A 14,983-nucleotide genomic window follows, 5' to 3' on the forward strand; every position below is an offset into this window, starting at 1 on the left:
CTGCCAGGCTTTTAAAAAATACCACAAGTACCATCCATGGTATTGTTCGTTTAGACGTGAGGATTAAAGTCTACTGCGTCCGTATGGTCAGACAATAACATACCAGTGAGGGGCCCACACACACACACACACACACACACACACACACCAGAGCTCAGGTCAGCCATCGTGTAAACTTTACATGCCGCTGTGACAGATGCTTCCACTCCAGCTGGTTCTGCACAGACCTCACACCTCTTTGCTGAAATTAAAATGCAATAATATACAGTTTGGGTGTCTGCTCTGTGTCCTCAGCTGTTAGTCAGATGCAGAACTGGAAAAAAGCAGAGTAAAATGAAGCTTTTATAGTGGCTATGCTCACAGGTGGTATATCTGTGAGCTGCTTTAGCATAAACACTTAACAAAAAGAGGATGGTACTTCAGTGTTGCATCCTTTTAGCTGGCTTTCTAGACGTGTCTCACATGTTATCAGGCTATATAGACTTTTTGTCTGTTCTCTACTAAAGTAATTTTCATTTTGATGAAAAAGTAGCTCTACTGGAGTAATTGCTCTTCATTAAATTAAATAAACCAGATTGCTCTGCCCCTGTAAACAGCTGCTAACAAGATACTGTGACGTAACTTGTAAACTCGAGCCATCTGTTTTTTTTGCACTGCAGTGACATAAGGTTTGTGCTTCTGCACCACTTCAATACATTACTGTTAACATGAGAAAATATCTGAGTGTCATTTATGGCGTTTCAAGTGTTTACTCTTCCTCACTGTTCACTTGAGGGAGTCATGTGTGACCCTCTGGACGTCTGGTTTATTAGATGTGTAATTTATAACCCAGCTCCCCTCAATTATTCTGCCTCTGACAGCAGCTGGCACACTGCTGTGATGTGATGCAGACATGATCATTTCCTGTTGGATGCTTAGTTAGATGTTTGTCGAGGAGCTGTAAGGCAGTTATCACTAATACCACAAATACAGCAAACGTGACCATGTGCCTTTTTCTGTTCTTGCATCATAAGCAGTGGGTCATGTCTCATCCCTGTTTTTAAGTTTTTATTTGTGTGTTCAGTTATCCCTTCCTGTTTTATTTTGGAATTCACCTTCCTTCTCGTGTTTGTAGCTTTACTTCGTGTCTTTGTGCCCTGCCCCTGATTGTTTTCACCTGTTCCTTGGTACCTTCCTGTGTAATTTGTCTCCTTACCAGTACGTCTTCAGCCCTGGCTTTATGTGTGGATGTGTTCCTCGTGGTCTTTTGAGACATTGTAGTTTTTCCTTTGAAAAAGATATTGCTTGTACTACATGAACTCAACAACTGGAGGCCTTTGTTTTGCATTTATATTTATATGTAATAAGTCTGCCTTTGGGTTTCCTTACTCTGTTTTATACTAAAATTGATACAGTGTGCTTTTATTCCACATAACCTGCTAAAAGTTACTCAGCATAGCTTTGTTTTTGACAGGCTTCTAATGAATGCTGTGGCCCACACAGCCCTGCACAGAGAAAACTTCAACATATAGATGTGGTCTATAAATGCAATCTTAAAATATAATAGGAAAATTATCTTTGACAAAAATGTTCCCATATTTATTTACAGTGCCAGTCAATTACATGTGTAACTTACAAACATCAAAAACAAAAAATGCAAAGAAAAATAATAATAATCATAATAGACTCGAACAAAAAGCACATGGCTGCACAGCCTTACCTCTGTCACCCTGTGGGAGCAAAAAGGTAACTGGCTTTATAGGGAGAACAATTAAGACCCTACCTGTCATCAGCCTATACCAAAAACAATATGGAGTCTTCTTAATCAAACCATTAGACCTAGAAATGAAAACTCATCCTCAATTTACCACAAGCTCATTTACCAAACTAAATGTTAATCAATCAGGGAAAGTAATGTCTTTAACATAACTAAGAATACATGAATTGAACACAAAGAAAACATATTTCAAAAAAGAAAACCCCTACACTTGGCGCGGCCCAGTGATGTCCAGGAAATGCTGGGCCTGCCCCCTTTCTACCAGCAGTACCGCATGGTGACCTGAACAATGGAACAAACAAAGGGAAGTATGGACAAGTAAACAATTTAATATGTAAACCTGCAACTTAATAAAAGTGACTGAAACTAACCCATGACGTGTGTTTGCTTTAACTTACTGCTTTGATGTTAATGCTTACACAAACAAAGCCGGGATAGTAAGTACTGCAAAGTTACAAAAGCAAAGGTAAATTATAGCTAAATAAGTCATACATATGTCCATCGTAATGTGAGATATGTAAATGAACAGGGACGAGAGGTGAGGAAGGAAAAAGGTCTCACCCACTTTGTCACATCTTTCAGTTTGGTTTATTTTGCAAATGAGTCCTGTTAATACAAAACTGTAAAAGTAGTTCTATTAAAAAAAATCAATCATGTTCTCATCATGATCCTGTTGAATAAAGCTAAAAACAGCATTATATTGAATCATAAATATCAGCACATTTCAACAGTTTTATCATTAATTTCTTTTCTACTGAGAGTCTGTAGCAGATATGTGTGCTCTGACCTAGCTGGCTACATTAGGACTGACGTAGCAGAAAACAATGCAACAAGATAATGGAGCTAACATGGACGTCATAGAAACACTAATGATGAGATATTTGTCTTTCTCAGATGACCTGGTTTAGCTTCATTAGTGCCCAATGATACATTTGTCACGAAGATAAGAAAGCTTCCTGTGTTTCTCATTTACAGCTCTAATCGCAGCACACACTGCAGATGATCAGATCTATGTACTTCGTCTTTTAATGTAATCAGGGACGAAGAGAATGAAATGTAGAAATAACAAGGTTATTGTTTTCCTCAGTCTTGTATCTTTTACCAGACAATTTCCCAAAGAGATCAAATATAATGTGATTGTAACTCAGAGGCTCTAACACAGTACTTGTATAGTTTTGGGGACACCTGTTGTGCATTGTGTATTTATGAGTTTGCTGCAGAGCTGTCAGTTCGCTGTAGCTGAAACTCTTGTAAGCTTTACAAGAGTACAGTTCTAAAAATGTTTACAATGTTTATGCAGTAAACTATTTAAGGTAGCGCTGTTGACTCACAGCTAGAAGGTTCCTGGTTCGAATCCTGGTTTGGACGAAGTGGGCCTTTCTGTGTGGAGCTTGCATGTTCTCCATTAGTAAAGAGAATATTAAGCTAAAGTGTAGGGAACAGTTAAGTGCTGCATGAGAAAGCAATCATTTCCATCCTGCTGTTTCCTCAAATAGAGTGGTCCATCCACTACATGTCGAACCCTCATGTTAAGCCACCAAATCTCAGTGTCAAAAGTGCTTTGAATGGTCGCAAGACTAGAAGTGCAGTCCATTTACCAGCCTTTTGGAATTTATTTCTGAGATGTATATGGTGGAGAAGTGACTTTGGTGTTGTTGTAGATTATTGTAGTTTTATGCTTAAGAAACAAAAGCCATTTGAAGACAATAACGACCCTAATTATGCCTGTTTTTAATAGTCACTGTGTAATGAGTGAAAATAAGAGCTGTGTATGATGTGTTGATTAGTGTATTTGGATGTCTGTTCTGATCTGCAGGTTGGCAAAGATAGCTGCCTAAAAGTGTTTTGAAGAAGTCGGCTCGGACAAAAAGTCTTTGTCACAGGCTCTGGATGTTTCCTGCCTCACCTTAACTTCTCACAAAGGTCAAAGCTACATTTAGAGAAAAAGACAGAGGGGGAATGGTCTTAGTTAGACTCATTAGCAGCAAACACTTGACAAAGCCCCCTGAATACCTGACTAAACTGACCTTTTAAACGCCATCTGCATATTAATGATTGAGCCTTCTAATACGCACAGTCATGTTCAGCTAATTAAGCACTTGATGCTCATGTCCAATTCCACAGGGCTAAACTTTCATAACTTTCATATTTCAAAGCTAGTGCAGAGAGTTATTAGACGTTTATAGAGGGAAGTATTTGAGCACTCTCTTTGATACGGAGTATCATGATATTTGACACAACGTGTCATTGCCCTTCACAGCTCTGTTTTCTTGACTTTGATTCTGTTTTAAAGAGAATTAAGTTATGCAAATGCAGCACACTTAAGGGCAGGTCTGACTTTTAATTAGGTAGCTTCACATGTTGGTCGCGTTAATATAGAAATTGAAAGAAAGTCAGGGACATAAATAACAGATTCAAAGTGGTGCAAAAAGTGACCCACAGAGTGAGTAAGGCTGATTACATCTATAGTACATTCTTCCCTCTGACATAAATCTCTCGTCTTGTGTTGTCCTGATGTTTCCAAGGAGACTAGAAAGGTCTTGATTGATTAAATATGAAATTCTGAACACTTGATGTGGTCTATAAAAAGACACATTTCACTGTTAAAGATGCCAAGTTTACAGTATCAAATGTTTTGGAGCTGTTGGAAAATGTCACTTCCTGTTTTAAAAGCTCAGATTAAACTTATAAAGTAGAATCAGAACGGGTCAGTGGTGGTGTGCTGCTGTTGTGGAAGATGCTGGTGCAGCCACAAGGAGTAGTTTTTATTCTTCTTTTCATTTTTGCCAAGAAAAACGACAACTGAAAATGATACAACACATTAAACATGCTGTGCTATAAAAGACTGCTGGTGTACTTTAGAGATGGTGGGACTTGACCAAAATCCATTCTACGGAAGCCCTTCAGGGACATTCATCCATACATTTTATTTACTCAGTTTTCTCATGATAACGAGTTATTTCAATCGTTTTCTCGAGATTTCCACTTATTTTTCTTGTTATCTCAGGTTAACAAAGCTGGTTTTCTCATTATAACAAAGCTTGTTTTCTCGTGATAATGGGATCATTTTCTGGCAATCTAGAAAACAAAACATTAGGCTGGTCACTGTGATATTACAGACCTGCATGCCATGCTGCCATTGAACACACTAGTAAGGTAAGTTAAGCCTGTTTCTATGCTTGTTTTGCGCTTTTCAACTGAGTTCTGATCATCTGACGTTACAGAGGTGCAGCGTTAAATAAGTCAAGATCTCGAGAAAACAACTGGAATTGCCTTGTTATCAAGGAGAAACCGAGTAAATAGAATGTATGGATGTACTGTATGTCCACTAAGGACTTCCATACCATTCAACAGACATCATTGAACCAATCAAACGCAGCAGTGATAGAGCTCCTGTGACTCCATATGAAATGGAATAAGCAGGAATAAGCAACAAAAGGAGTAAACACAGATCGTCTTTAATAATAGGTACATTTCAGTCACTTAGAAAACAATGTTTTTAGATGAAATGCACTCGCAAAATATGGTGTTGATCCTGAGATACTGTCTGAGTGACTCAGAGCTGCTCTTTGTTTTCCAGCTGTTGTGACTTTTGGAGGATTAATCATGTTTTTTATGCTTCACATCCAAATCCATTCGTGTCAATCTGCAACTTTAGCTTTGTCACGGGACATGAGGAACCATGTGGCCACTCCTCACTTTGTAGATGTCAGGTAGGACCAGGTGCATGGACTGAATTTCTGAACTATTGGTATTAAGGTGAGTTAACAAGAGAATTGAGTTCCACCTTCAGATAAGACGGGGAGCTTCTAGTGAACTTCAAGGTGCTCATGTGTTTTGGCCTGATGTAAAACATCGACTGTGTGTGTGTGTATGTGTGTGTGTGTGTGTGTGTGTGTGTATGTGTGTGTGTGTGTGTGTGTGATTTCCCATCCTACTCTCTGGAGGATTACATTATACACACTGTCGAAACACATTGCCCATAAAAACTGTCTATCCTTAGTTTTAATATTGAAAGTAAGATTTTAAAGTCCAGATAAAATTAAAAGATGTCCTTTTATCTCCTTTAGATTACACCTGGTCATATTTTGCACCTATTTGACAGTATACCAAGTACCTTGGTATTTTGCGAGATCATGATCTGTCTTTAAGTTCACACATTTCAAATTTAATTGGCAAATTTAAGCCTCATCTTAGTTCTCTTCATAGCAATAAGTCCGGCCTAACTGGTCTTATTGAAAATAGATTCTGCAGGCTTCTATTGCTAGTCATGGACGATGGAGACACGCCTCACACTCATGCCACAGCCTCTGTCTAGAAGCCACCAGACAACATATATGTGACCTGTATCAATCAGTTGGCGGGCCTTGTTAGGTCAAGAGAGGAAGTAATTTAGTCTTTTGTTTATTTCTAAGGCACTATTGGTAATCTTCCTCTGTACTGACTAGTCTCTTGTCTACAAACATCTCAAAATATACGACCAAATCTTAAAAAAATGGGTCACTCTGAGAGAATGGGGAAACAGCCTTCAGTACTGCTGCTCCCATTATGTGAAATACATTTCAAACTAAAGCCAAGCTGTCCCTGCTATCCTACGGTGTTTCTGAAGAGGCTCAACTGGTAGAAAATACTTGCAATTGTAGTCGAGTGTGCGAATACAGGTAAGGGGCATTGGCTCCCAAGAATGTGTATGTGAATATGATTGTTTTAAATACATGGTAAAACGAGCTGTCACTAAGATAGACCAACGCAATAGACAGAAATCGTATGTTTCCAGTTAGTGACAGGCATTTTCTTGGCAATGGGCTTGTTTTTTATTGTATGACATGTAGCCTTGTCTCGTTAGCCAGCTAGCAATAGCATGTCAGATGGGTGCGTTTAGAGGTACTCTATTGGCTATAGTTTAGTGACTTTCTGCAAAGTGGAATCGGTGACAGTTCAGATCATACGCAAGGCAAGATTTCTTTTTTTTTTTGGCTTTCATTGGATGGAACAGCTGAACAGCGACCGGAAATGAGGAAGAGAGAGGGGATGACATGCACCAAAGGGCCACGAGTCGGAGTTGAACAAGGCTGATGTGTCCGGACTTTTCCTCTGTACGGGGCGCCTGCTGTACCAACTGAGCTAAACCAGCGTTCCTGCAAGGCATGATTTATACAGCATTTGTATAGGAATTATTCAAACTCAACCTTTTTGATCCTTAAAGGCTAAACAACTGATACATTTTCATGTGATCACTATAAGCTGTTTTTATAGGATACAGAAACAAATCGAGCTCGATGACGGCCTGATCCTGACCTTCACCCTCAGCACGTTCATGAAAACCTGTTCCAATACCTTTAGTTTAACACCTAGTCCACACAGTCTGTCAAACGTATGGCAGGCCAGTTGTAGTCAGTTGTGTTTGTAAGCCTCTCTTCTTGAACTACATCCTGGTAGCTCGATGTGTTATTTGCCAAATATAAGCTGGGGACTTTGCAACCTTTGCTGCATGTCAGGCTCTGCTCTTTCACTTCATGTTTTTTATCAACTCAAATGTACTAAAAAAAAGAAGAGAGAAGTACAGCAGCTATTTTTTTTATAGGTGTTGGCAAAGGTCATCCCCACAGCCGTAGCCCGCAGCTGCATGAATGACAGTTTGTCCGATATGAGACTTTGTGTTGTCCGGCGGTACTTTATAAATAATCTGATGTTAACAGGAAAACAAACATATCACAATGTATTGAATGCTTTATGAAATGATAAATGTCTTTTCAGTGTTCTTTGAGTGCCTTGGTGTATATTTCTTTAAATCCTAATGTCAGTAAACCACTCTGCACGTTGTTACAGTGATGTATCATGTACTCAGGAGACTATACTATAAGATCTGCATATGTTTGTACAGTAAATAGTAGTAACAGATTCTGTGCTGACCCATAAACCTCTTCATCTAGCTTTGAATGTCAAACCGAGTCCCTCCTGGTGTCAGTCCTGTCTCGACCTTCTGCTTTCTGACACATAAAACACAAAAATCTACAAAAAACGAAGCTCTAAAAGGCATTTGATGTCCGTACGCATGCATGCAGAAGCTGATTTTCCTGTATTTTTCTGTCTTTGTGTTTGTGAAAGCATTTCTGTTGTTAACATGGTAACCTGAGGGAACTGACCAATCACAGCTCTCACCTGTGGAGCTGAAGAAGCAAAAGATACATAAATGTCACACAGGAAGCTGTAATGTTGTTAAAGAAAGACACATTTCATGGTGACACATTATGAAACATTACCCTCATTACGTCTCTTTTGTCATCATCTCATCTAAATTCTCTTTCTTCAATTTTCCGGCCTCTTTTATTCCCCTGCTCTCATTTCCTTGTCTTTTGTCCTTCTCCCTCCCTCACTGACTCAGTAAAGATATACATATAGATTTTACAGACGTGAAGATGATGGTTAAATAATTATATTCCCAAATTGTTCCCAAAGATTTAAAGTTAACTGTACAAGAGATGTTTAATTCAGTTTTTAAAGCACACAGTTCGATTGTGTGACTTCCTGCAGCCACAGCTTAAATTGACACTGTCCTACATAAATAAACATAGGCATACAACAGTATACAGTTTAAAAAATGCACCTTTATAACAACACATACACACAGAGATATACCTCACAATACCCCTCTCGCATCTTGGTGCAGTGCAGCACAGTGCTATCAAAAGAAACATGACAACACAACACCCAGGAGGCACCTCGGTGAGTTCATGCAACCTGCCACAGACTAACAGCTCCCTGAGAGCCTAAAGGAAACTGAAAACAAACTGGAAGAGCAACAAATCAAATCATAGACGAATCTACTTATTCTTTAAATTGAATCATCTTTTATTCATTGGAACCTTTGAGCTGACGCATGCAACAACTTTACATTACATCAACTTTTAAAAAAGAACATTTTTCTCTTCACAGGCAGTTTTTTTACACTTAATATGTTTCAACATACACAGGAGAGCTACTGATACAGAAATAAAACAGTGCTAGTCAACCCTGTTCATCTGGCTTCAAGTTCTCATCACTTCCTGTGATACACCTGGGAGAGAATGTCTGATGCATCCAATCTGCAGATACATCAGGACATCCAGCATTCATTGTGTCTGAGAGGGACTTCTGATCCTGTGGGAGGTGGTCATAAGCTCTCCTCATTTCACCATCACATGGCAGCCTGGCATTTTCGTCAACAACATTACACTCAGGGGGTTAAGCTCAGATGCCTTTACAACGTCGTACTGGTGTTTTCATGGTTACAAATCATGTAAATGTACAGAATTAAACTATTTCACTGCTTCTTGGTCGAGCAGCAACTAAAAGACAATACAAAGCAAACATCTAGAGCAGGGGTGTCAAAGATACGGCCCCGGGCCAGATGCGGCCCGCCAGGAGGTCTCACCAGGCCCGCGAGACATTTTGGGGAAGGGGAAGAAAAAAATAAAAATATATATATATATATATATATATAGGCCTATTTATGTTTTTATAGATGTATATATAGAGAATTTGATGATCGTTTATCTGATCACGATATTAGGCATGAGCTGCCCTCACACTGAGGTCCGCTGGTTGAGCCGAGGAGCGGTGCTCAGACGCTTTCAATTACGCACAGAGATCGCTCAATTCATGGCACAGAGAGGAAAACAAGTGGCAGAGTAAGATAAGCCAGACAGGGTTACAGGTCTTGCTTTTTCAGTGGACATTACAGAACATTTGAATGTGATAAACGTTAACATGCAGGGCCGCTCGTGCTTTCCAAATGAAATGTGCTCTGTGGCAGGCGCAGCTGTCCCAGCACAACCCAGCCCACCTCTCCTGTCTAAAATCTGTACCTGTGGATTACGAAAGTATGGACACGTACAGGAACACACTGTTGGGGCTCATAGCCGAGTTTAAAAGTCGATTAACTGTCTTCACTCAGCTGGAGAGAGATTACGCACGTGAGAGAGGAACTCCGAATGGAGCTGATCAAACTGCAGTGTAGCGCAACGTTAAAGTCCGAATCTACATCTGATCGTTTGACATTACTTTATCAAAGACAGCATTTGCATCAAAGGTAGTCTGTATGTTTGGGACAACATATGTATGCGAGCAGGTACTAACGTTAGGGATGAAGTCCAAACTGCACAGTCGACTGACGCACGGACATCTGAGGGACATAATGAAAATCGCCACCACTCAGAAACTAGTTCCTGATGTCGACAGGCTGGTGGAAGTGAAAAAGTGTCAGGTGCCGACCAGCAAGTGAAAATGTGAGTGTTCCTTTTCCTCATTTTCAGTTTCACATATACTGCCGGCCACAAACTTGATTGGCAAAATCTCTCCCTCTCTCTCTCTCGTCACTACACACTGGATTCGACAGGCCCTGATCCCAGGGCAGCTGGTTTAACCCCGATATCAGGTCGGACTTTCTGGACAACAGGTGGCTGTTTTATAGCCTTAACCAGCAATATTTGAAATGAATAATTAATGAATCACAATGAGATTTAAACACTAAATGTATTGTTGTTTAGAGTAGTGTAAATAGGAAAAAGTTTACTATGCCACTTATTGTTACACTTCCCTGTTGTACAGTATTATTATGTGCTATTATTATTAACCTATTCTTTCAAATGTATCATTGGTGAATGACAAAGACATTCACATTTGAAATTAATCTCTGTTAATGTGTTGCAAGGATCGCATGTTGCTTTATTACATTTTTTGTTGTTTATGCAACAACATGAAATGCTCACTGATTGTTAAAAGTATCTGGTGGTTCTTATTGAATGATTTCAAATAATAAAACTGTAGTAGCCGATATATCTATGTGTTAAGACATCATGATGTTGGCAAAAATTAGTCCGGCCCCTTTGAGGTCTCATCAGAACAAATCCGGCCCACTACCTAATATGAGTTTGACACCCCTGATCTAGAGGGACATGTGGCCATAATTTAAAGAGGGGGTATTATGCTGTTTCACATTTTAAGACATATATATATAATGTTACAATATTTGATGTCAAGACTAAACGTGGGTGGAGTTTCAGATCTGTAGGTAAAAGTATGTTGGAGTAATCCCCAGGCTTCTCAGCTCAGTCTGCAGGCTGCTGTGAACGCCAGGTTTCACACAGTTTTTTTCTACAGCCTCAGCAGGCTTTGGAGAGCTGGCCAATCACAAGAAAGTGGGCGTATAGGGGCGGGGTTTCTGAAAGGGACAGAGCTGACTGAGTGGTTCCAGGCAGGAGTTTTTTTTTACTGTAAATTATGCTAAGCTACTCCACAGTCATCACAGAGTGAAATATGAAGCTGGACACCCCCTAGCATGCCTCTCCTTTAAGGTTATTAGATACTGACAGCTAAGTTAAAACAGATAAGATTACTATTCAACAAATTCCTAGCTAGTATTTCTGTTGACTAACATTATTGTAAACATTAACTTTCCTGTCATGTGACACTATTTAGCAGAAATATTAGCTAGGAAGTGGTTGAATGCTAATGTTAGCTGTTCACTAATGTAAGCTGTTGGTTATGAAATATGTTTCCTTCACCACAAATATGGCCTGATGTCCCAGAGATTTGCCGACCAGTCAGGAAGCAGTTAAATAATAACGGTATGTCAGATTCCCTACATTTAATACAACTTGCAACCATAGACTGTATAAAAAGATGGACGACACGACAGCTCCCTAAAAGTGAAGCCAAGACATCTCTATCGCCCCCTGCTGACTGGCTGTGGTATAGGACATAAAGCCTGCCTCCTCCATGTTAACATAAGGGGAAAAGGCCTATTTGTACTCGAAGGTGTATCTATTTGACTAAATGGGGACCTGGCAGATTACTTCAGCTTATTATAAGAACGCATTTAATCAACCTCACACTTTAACACAGGTGAATACACCTCATCTATACAGATTTAGATCCAGTGAATGAATGGAAACGGACCTAATGCAGAGCAGCGTCAGGGGGCCTCCTGCACCCTGACACCCACCCAGCTCTGTGTGGGGGGGGGCATGTTGACATGTGGGGCAGGGGGTATGAATTAATTATAAATAATGACTTAATTAGAATGTCATCATATAGATTGCAACAAGGTACACACACACAAAACACACAGCATGAGAACAAACAGGGCACACATAGAGCACACCAACACGCCCACAAATAAACATTGAGACACCACTACTCACACACACACACACACACACACACACACACACACGCACTGCCTGTATTATGGCCACATACTGTGTTCAGACAGGACTCTGCAGGCTAGGGGAGGAAACGTGTCAGACTCGTTAGATGTCAGATGTTACTTCAGCCTTTATATTTTGAATTTCTATTATGGACTGGTTTGTCACTTACACATGTTGTATCAATCCAAATCACTCCACAAAATTGCCACTTTGAGCTTGTTTTTTCAAAATACCAACAAAATTAGACAAGAAGGTCTGCCATAATTTTCCCTTGACTGGTCTCCATTTCACTGTCACTGTGGATTTACTCTGTTGAGAGTGTCATAAATAACCTGGTTTTCAGATAAACCACAATCCAGGTTTTATAACCAGCAGGAAACACACATACAGACTGAATACGAGTATTCATCCGACACCAAAGGTCACCGTTTCTGGGCTGTTTCCAGCTCTGGCATGAAAAGATGGGTATCATTACATCATTGCTTTCCATACAAAAACCCTTTATCACCTTTATCTTTTTCTTAACGTTGCATTCGCACTAACACTTGGAGAAGACAAAAGTGTATGTTTCAACCATTTTTAGCTGATTTAGGCCATGTCCACATGAACACTGGTATTTTTCAAAACGCTGATTTTTCTCTGCGTTTGTCCTTTCGTTCACACACAAACGACGTTTTAGGTCACTGAAAAAAGATCTTTTGTAAAACTCCGGCCAGGGTGAAGACTTTTAGAAACTCAGTTTCCACGGAGACGTGTAGACAGGGGCTGAGTTCGAAATGCTGTACTATATACCAGTGGTTTTCAAAGTGGGGGCCGCCAGGGGGCGCTAGGGGGGCCTCAGAAAATTGGAGGGAAAAAAAAAAAAAATGTCATTCTTATTTTTTTATTTTATTTTTTAATAACCATTTGTCCTGAACTGTACAACACGTAAACTACCGTAATCTCGGATTCTCAAATTCAGCTGCAGATTCGGCATGACGACGTCATAACGACATCATAATCTGTGTAGACCTGGCGGTTGTTATCAAGCTGCTCTGCTCCTCAAGCTTGCGTGTAGCTAGCTAGCGCAAAATGGACAGGTTTTTGACAACAAATAGACCGAAGGAGCAGACCAACAGCCCTGCCATGGAGGACTCTGCTGCAAAAAAACCTAAGAAATCAACAGAACTCACTCTCATGAGGCAGCATACATTAAGTATGGCTTTACAGCAATACAGAAAAATGGCCATGATTGCCCGAAAAACATCCTCTGTCTGGAGACCCTCTCAAACGAGTGTTTAAAACCTTCGAAACTTCAGCGTCACTTGATGCAAAAACATCCGGCAGAGGCCGATAAAACAGTAGACTTCTTCAGACGTAAAGAAGAGCATTTGGTCAGGCAATCTGCTGCATTCACACAGAAAGCTACCGTGCCCGAGCGGGCCCTGAAGGCATCATTTTTAGCCTCATACCACATTGCTCGTGCTAAAAAACCTCACACAATTGGAGAAGATTTGATTCTACCAGCTACCAAAGACATTGTCAGAGAATTGCTTGGTGAGGATGCTGCCAAAAAAATCGACGCTGTCCCACTCTCTGTTGTCTGTGGGTTTGGGGGTCCACGGCCAGAAGCTAATGTTGTTTGGGGGGCCTTGGCATGGAAAAGTTTGGGAACCCCTGCTATATACTACATACTACATACTACATACTATATACTACATACTACATACTATATACTCCATAATGCGTTGGGCAGTAGTAGTATGGAGAAGCTTTTCAAATTCATTTTTCAGTATGCTTCGCCAGGCGGAAGTAAACAATATCTGCCACATCTTTAGCTATAGCGCCCCCTTCTACTGGAATGCTGCTGCTGTCCGTCAGTTCAACTGCCGCTGTGACGTTCCAGCGCTTTGCATTGTGGGGTACAGTAGGCGAGGTAGATTGGCCCGATGCATACTGGAGATTTTCTCTGAATCTGAACGACATCCGGGCATTTTTGACATACTGCACATTTTGCTTTTGTTGCCATACTGCATACTGATAGTATAGTACGGCATTTCGAACACAGCAAGGGTAAACAGCGTTTTTGGCTCGTGATGTCAGGCTGTGTGCGGCTATCTCCTTTGTGAGGTGTCACATATGAGGAGACATTCTTTGCATAATGACGGACGTGACAAAAACAGTGATGCTTAACAGGACTTTATACATGTTTATACATCTATGTACAGTTACTCGCTCACTATATTGAGGAACAACGGCGTCAGGATAGATTTTTGACTGGCCGCCTGTTGGTGTGGCATTCTCATGACAGTGTTTGTGTTGTTTTTGTGCGTTTTCGTTTGGACGGGGATTTTTTATAACCATGCTTGTGTAGATGGGATTTTTTTGGAAACGAAGGAGGCAAAAACTCAATAAGCTCAACTTCAATAAAACCTGCATACTAGTTTTATTGTGCTGTGAATTATAGTGCACGGGAGGCTTGTCTTATAGCTTATATAACTGCCTTTTTATTTATTTTTTTAAGACACAAGTCAACGATGAAATTCATGTGACTGATGCAGGTTTTTAAGTATGAAGAGGAAAATATCAATCATGTGTTTCCGTCAGCAAGTATTTTATGTGTTTGACTTTTCTGTGAAGCGTGTTGTATTTATTGCTGCTTCCCTCCAAAATGGCTTTAATGTTATTTTGATAAATGACGGGCTCATCTGTCTGTTTAGCTCAAAGTCTGTGGCTTTTGATGGCTCCATTTTTTTTTTTTTAGTGGCACTTTCTGGCAAAGTCGATGTATTTAATCTAACTTTTGTTGCCTGTCACCCCCGATCACTCCTCTCTGTTTTATGTCACACTAACTTAACTTTCTTCTGCTAAATGGAGAAAACCATGGGTAACTATATATTTAAGGACAGTGGTTATATTGCCTTTCTCCTCTTAGTTTTTAGTTAACGGAGCCTGTTTGCTTTTACAGGGAGCACCATGTCTTATAGAGCTCTTTGCATTAACTCAGCACATCCTCAACCACGGTTTGTCGACCCTTGTGCAGCTCAGAGAAGGTGGA

Source organism: Semicossyphus pulcher, unplaced genomic scaffold (genome assembly GCF_022749685.1).
Source record: "Semicossyphus pulcher isolate SPU_LCO1_2020_fin unplaced genomic scaffold, fSemPul1.0.p SCAF_1, whole genome shotgun sequence".
In the NCBI taxonomy this organism is placed as follows: Eukaryota; Metazoa; Chordata; class Actinopteri; order Labriformes; family Labridae; genus Semicossyphus; species Semicossyphus pulcher.